This window comes from Teleopsis dalmanni, chromosome 1, assembly GCF_002237135.1.
Source record: "Teleopsis dalmanni isolate 2A chromosome 1, ASM223713v2, whole genome shotgun sequence".
NCBI classification, from domain to species: Eukaryota; Metazoa; Arthropoda; class Insecta; order Diptera; family Diopsidae; genus Teleopsis; species Teleopsis dalmanni.
The window spans coordinates 159,654,778-159,661,413 of NC_051846.1; the positions used below are offsets into that span (position 1 = coordinate 159,654,778).

The 6,636-nt window shown below is 25.0% G+C and overlaps 1 long non-coding RNA gene across 1 annotated transcript; it reads left to right on the forward strand.

Annotated features, from left to right (window-relative positions):
* Positions 1-7: 7 nt before the first annotated feature.
* LOC119669641 lies at positions 8-547 on the forward strand. Its single transcript, XR_005251626.1, has 3 exons — positions 8-313; positions 374-449; positions 512-547. It is a non-coding gene; the product is annotated as an uncharacterized LOC119669641 (long non-coding RNA).
* Positions 548-6,636: the final 6,089 nt, after the last annotated feature.

The window sequence follows — 6,636 nt, forward strand, 5'->3', positions numbered from 1 at the left end:
CGAATATGTCGCATCAATGAGCGAGAGACCTGCCTTAAGAAAAATGAAACCAAAGGAAGAAAGTATGTTATGTAGGCATGGCATAGATGTTAAAGACAAAACCTAAGGGGTTATTCGAATATGCCACAAGAATGACCGAAAAAGCTGTCTTAAAGGAAATGCAACCGAAAAAAAGAACTACGTTATATAGGTATGACGCAGATGTTCCAGACAAAGTCTGAGCAAAAAAGCTGTCTAAAAGGAAATGCAACCGAATAAAAGAAGTACGTTTTGTAGGTATGACGCAGATGTTCCAGACAAAGTCCTAAAGCAGGTTCGGATATTTTATGAATATAAGCAGATGTTAAAGTATTATCTCTACAAATAATTCTAGGAATAAGAATCTCAATTGGAAGTCTTGAGTATTGTGAGAGAGCTTTCTTAAGGAAAACACAGCCCAAAGAATAAGGGTGAATTATAAACTACAGTAAATTGATTTTACTTTAATATTAATTTTTATATTCTTTTTTAGCTTTGGGTATAAAAGAAATCTAAAAAATTATTTACCATCCAAATATAAAAATATTAATAGGAACATAAAAAGAAAGTAAAATTTTAGCAAGAGACTTGTTCTTTTTATGCCGCACCTCGAAAAGATCGAACACTCCTATTGATAAATTTAAATATTTACATTAAATTTATATGTTTTAAGATACTTTAATAAGAGAGTTTTTTTTTACTGCACTATGGAGCGTTCTAATACTCCTATTGATAAATTTAAATATTTATATTATATTTATAAGTCTTTAAGATACTTTAATAAGAGAGTTGTTGTTTTTTACCGTACTATGGAGCGATCGAATATTCCTATTGATAAATTTAAATATTTATATTATATTTATAAGTCTTTAATAGACTTAAGCAAGAGAATTGTTGTTTTTTTGCCACACTATGGAGCGTTCTAATACTCCTATTGATAAATTTGAATATATATATATTATATGTCTTTAAGATACTTTAATAAGAGAGTTTGTTGTATTTTACCGTACTATGGAGCGATCGAATATTCCTATTGATAAATTTGAATATTTATATTATATTTATATGTCTTTAAGATACTTTAACAAGAGAGTTGTTGTTTTTTACTGCACTATGGAGCGTTCTAATACTCTTATTGATAAATTTAAATATTTATATTATATTTATATAAATTTAAGAGACTTAAGCAAGAGAATTGTTGTTTTTGCCGCAATATGGGGCGTTCAAATATTTCTATTGATAAATTAAAATATTTATATTATATTTATAAATCTTTAAGAAACTTTAGTAAGAGAATTGTTGTTTTTTGCCGCACTATGGGGCGTTCAAATATTCCTATTGATAAATTTAAATATATATATTATATGTCTTTAAGATACTTTAACAAGAGAGTTATTTTTTTACCGCACTATGGGGCGTTCAAATATTCCTATTGATAAATTTGAATATTTATATTATATTTATAAATCTTTAAGATACTTTAACAAGAGAGTTGTTGTTTTTTACTGCACTATGGATCGATCTAATACTTCTATTAATAAATTTAAATATTTATATTATATTTATAAATCTTTAAGAGACTTAAGCAAGAGAATTGTTATTGTTTGCCACACTATGGGGCGTTCAAATATTCCTATTGCTAAATTTGAATATTTATATTATATTTATATGTCTTTAAGAGACTTTAGCAAGAGAGTTGTTGATTTTAGTAACATTACGAAGCGATCGAATACTCTTATTAATAGTTTTAAATATTTTTTATTACAATATAATATTTAAATGTTAAATTTTTAATTTGTGGATTTCAAATAAAAAGTGTGTTGGCAATACTAAAATATGTGTTGGAGCAAACCGGAGTCGAAGCTCGATTGCCTCCTCTTACGTGTGCAGCAGCTGCCGGTCATTTAAATTGTGGAAGGGTTAATTTATTTATTTTTACTTTTATTATATATACTAATTATTTGTTAATATAATAAAAAGTATTAATAATAATATTCTTGGTTTTGTTGTCTTTTCAAGTGAATAAAATACAATTTATAGAATCAAATTCACTATTAGTTTGGAGCGTAGAAAATATAATCCACAAAATACATTTATTTCTCAATGTATTTGTAAGCTTGCGCACATGAACATGTGGTGTGGTGCACAATCTTATCTGCTGCCGTTTCCACACTTTGGTATGAATGAAGCGATTAGGCTGTCTGCTGTTTGGCCAACTGAACTGAGTAGCAGTAGTGCTGTTGTGCTTCGCAAGTGAAAGGTGGTGTTTGTTGTTGTCGGGAAACCAATTCAACCAATTCAACCAAACTAAGAGCAGAAAAAATAAAAATTCGTGGTGTAGCATTAAAAGAAATATCATTCTAAATTGCGGGAATTTTTTTACAAAACATAAAAATATTCCTCTTTTAATTATTAAAAATGTCACTCTACAGAATTGCGCGTAAATTGCCAGAGGCACAGGTGAGTGTCGACTAAAAAAGTAAAATAAAATAATTATTGTAAAAAATTGTTAACAAAAAAAACAAAAAACATCACGTCACTCGCTCAACTTAAGAACAAAACCATGCCACGCTTTTATTTCAAACACAAAACAAAAAAAAAAGGAAAGGAAAATACCTACGTTGTTGTTGTTGTTGGTGGTGGCTTTAAATCCAGAATTAGAATTTCGACTAAAACGTGGTGTTACGCTGCTTTAGTAAAATCAATGAAATATATTGTTTTTTTTTATATTTTTTTGAATAAATAAAAAGAAAAATAAAATTTTAAAAAGTTTAAAATAGGAAGAAAGAAGAGCTCGTATTTTTCTATTTTTTTTTGTCTTCTATAGACGTACGTTTATAACACATTACATAATATCAAAAAAAATTTGAAGAGTTTAAATTTTTACAGTGTGATTTTTATTTCTAAATTTAGAAATTAATTTTATTTTCGATTTTCATTAAAAAAATTTTAAAAATATTTGAATTTTATATATTATATAAATAAATTTACATATTTAAGACAGAGTTTTTTTTGGGAGTTTGTTGAACTTCGTTTTGTTATGTGTACGTGCACACGTTTTGCAGGCATTGTTGTTGTTGTTGTTGTTTTTAATATGTGTTGTTGTTGTTTTTGTTTTTGTTTTATAAGTTCAAAATATGACAAAATAAACGCTGACTGTCCCTTCGTTTTGCTAATAAATTTACCTTCGCTTTGTTGTTGGTAATTTTTTTGGTACTTTTTTTTTTGGTATTTTTTCTTATTTTTTGCTTTGTTTATGGTTGACATAAAATTTTCGTTTAATGCCAGAAGTGCAGTTTTTTTATGTTCTAAATTTTATTTAATTTTTATCTAAATTTAGCTGATCAAATCAGTTGTATAAATTTATATTTTTATTATCTTGAATTGTGTGTATGGATTTTTTTATTACTATACAAATTTTGGAAGTTTTTAAAAATGTTTTATAAAATTTTTAAAAATTTCCTCACGTAACGCGATAAGATTAAGGGAGAGTGAAAGGCTTGAGTTTTGCTTGCAGTCTTTCGAGCAAAAATAAAAACTAAATTTAGAAAAATAAATTTAATTATTACATAAAACTTAAAAGGTATAAAGAAAAAACAAATCTTCAATATATGTTATAAATTTTAAAAATAACTTATAAATAAAAATAATAAATTATATTATAAAGTAATAAAAAAATCAATTCTTTAATATATGCTATAAAATTTAAAAACAATTAATAACTAAAAATAATAAATTATATTATAATTTATGCGAATAAATCAAACGTAATGTCTTGACGCAATAAAAAAACATTTAAGTTTACTTACCAACCCTACGCTACGCTACGCACTGCAGAGGTGACATTAACTGTCATTAGAAGCAAATGCGGAAGCTAAGCAAAATTGTTACCTCAATTATTTAGTTTTAAATATATTATTTTTATATTAAAATAATTCACTAAATTCTCTAATAAATGCTAGAATAACGATATTTATATATTCAAATATTTTCATATAATAATTATGCAATATTCAAATACTTAAACTCTTCAGCGTAGTTTATACTTTTCTTACTTGTATTACCTTAAAAGGGAAGTTGGGTTAATAAATATTTCGTTATAGAAAACTCACACGCTTTAGTCATATTAAAACATATAAAGCCGCTAATGGAAACATTAACCCTTCTGGTTATATTAAGTAATAAATAGATATAATAAACAAAATAGACGAAACTTACTAATTTTTGTAATTTGTTTTTACATTTTGGATTTCTCCCCAATCACAAAACGCTGTAATAGAGAAACAGAATAAAAAATAAATTTTAAAATAATAAAATATATATAATAATAAATTATTTTTTTAATAATAAATTACTCTTTTAATATGATGTAATTATAATATTAGATATATAATCATTATGTCTTGTACGACACATCTTCAACCAAAACCCTGTGTTACAAAATCAAATATATAAATTAATTAAATAAGAAATTAATGAAAAAAAAAATTTAGTAAAAAATGAAATGAATAAATAATTATAAAAATAAAAAAAAAAATAAAAAATAAATAAATATTATTAAATATTAAATTAAATAAATATCGTCAGCCACAAACCTGTGCAACAAAATAAAATAAATAAATAAATTAGATAAGAAAATTGTTTAATTATAATAATTAAAAGTTATTGGTACTATAAGACTCTTCTGGTCGCAGTACCGGCCGCTCGGCGATTTCACGCCAATAGCTTTAATAAAAATAATAATAAATAGAAATTAATGAAAAAAAAATTTTTGAAATAAATAAAATAAAATTATTTATTAAAATGAATAAAAATATATTAATATAAAACGCAGAATATGGTGATATTAATAATATTAATTTTATTCTTAGCACATATACAGAAAAAAAATAATAATTATGTTATTAAAAGTTTTTAATATAAAGTAATACTTTTCCACCACACTTATATATAAAAAAAGAAAAACTTAATATAATTTTTTGAACTTTTTATGCCAGTCTTATGGCATTATGTTCTTATGGCACTTTTGACAGTGAGTTAACTAGCAACGTTGACTGTAATAGTGGTAACAAACTGCACTTACAAAATCGGGGAACGTAGAATAAATAGTGCCTCCTAACAGCACTTAGAAATAGAAGACGATTTTCACAGAAATGCACCAACAACTACGAAACAATTTCTGTAAGATACATATTTAATGTTTAGAAATAATAATGACACTACAGTATAATTATGTTAATGGTATCAAAGATAAATTAGATTAAGGTTATCGGCTGCTCTAAAGGCACATAAACAATTTTATGTTTATGTTTTTAAACATAAGCATTTAGTCGGATATATTTTATATAATATATTTATTACAAAGTCCTACATAAGCATATATATATATATATATATATAATACAAATTTTAAATTTAATATAAAAATAAATAAAATATGAACATAAAATATTTATTCAGTTTTATAACTTTTTCAATGTCATCCATAAAAAAGTTTTATTGCACAAAATTTAAATATTCTTAAAAATAAGACTCACTGATAATGGGGATAATAAACACTGAGTAACTCAAAAGTCAAATATTTAACTTATTATTCTCAAATTTTACAATGAACAATAAAAGTTACAGAATTTGGAAAATATATTCATTAATCGAATACAGTTAATGGATAACATCGTCCATTGTTCACACTAATTGACAAGTATTTAAGATATTTCTTATACAGCTATAGGTGTATAATACAGTTATATATTTTGCAGGAGTACTGAGAGTATTGATTTAATTAGATATTAATAGTTGAATACAAAAATAAGTTTCAATATGTGATTTATTTTGCTTCTTTTTTTGTCCGATTTTAGTGCTATTAAAACGATAGGTTAAAAAACTGGTTAGTGCTTGTAACAATAACTAGATGTCTCTACTAAGCATCGAACTGCGATTACCAGTAGATTAGTTGTCATTTCATATTGGTCTGTGCTATCATTTTATTTGTATTGTTCTATATGAAGTGGTAGATTGTTGTCTCTGGTTGGAAGGAGTTGACGCTTCTAGTCATCTTCTTTGTGCCTTTTCGGATTTTAGATGTTAGTGTGATATTAGAAAATACTTAAAGAGCAACATTATGATTTTTTCAATTATGTCAATTATGACGAAAGAGAAGGTAGTTATTTTCAAATTTTCTTTTAAATTAACTGAAAATTTAACTGTTCATACAACTATTTCGTTTATTGGCAAATGCTCATTGTCAGTGGGCTTTATAAATATTGGTTGGACATAATGATTTTCATTTGAACAATGAACTCCTTTGTTCGGTTGGAGTGAGTAGTAGCACAAAAGAAGTGTTATATAGATATTGTAAGGGCATAAACTCTTACTATATCTTCCAATTCTTATGATTAATACGTAAATTACTTTATGTTAAAAATCAAAAAGGCTTTTAAATACCAGTCTATATCTGCATATTCAATATTATTTCATATATTTACTTTACTTGTATATAATTTCCATAATATCTTTATTTTTATTAGAAAACAAAAAATTACTTTGTATAATAATTGGAAGAAAAAATACTGAAAAATGTCAGTATTATAAAGCCCAATGGATGTACATTTTATTATA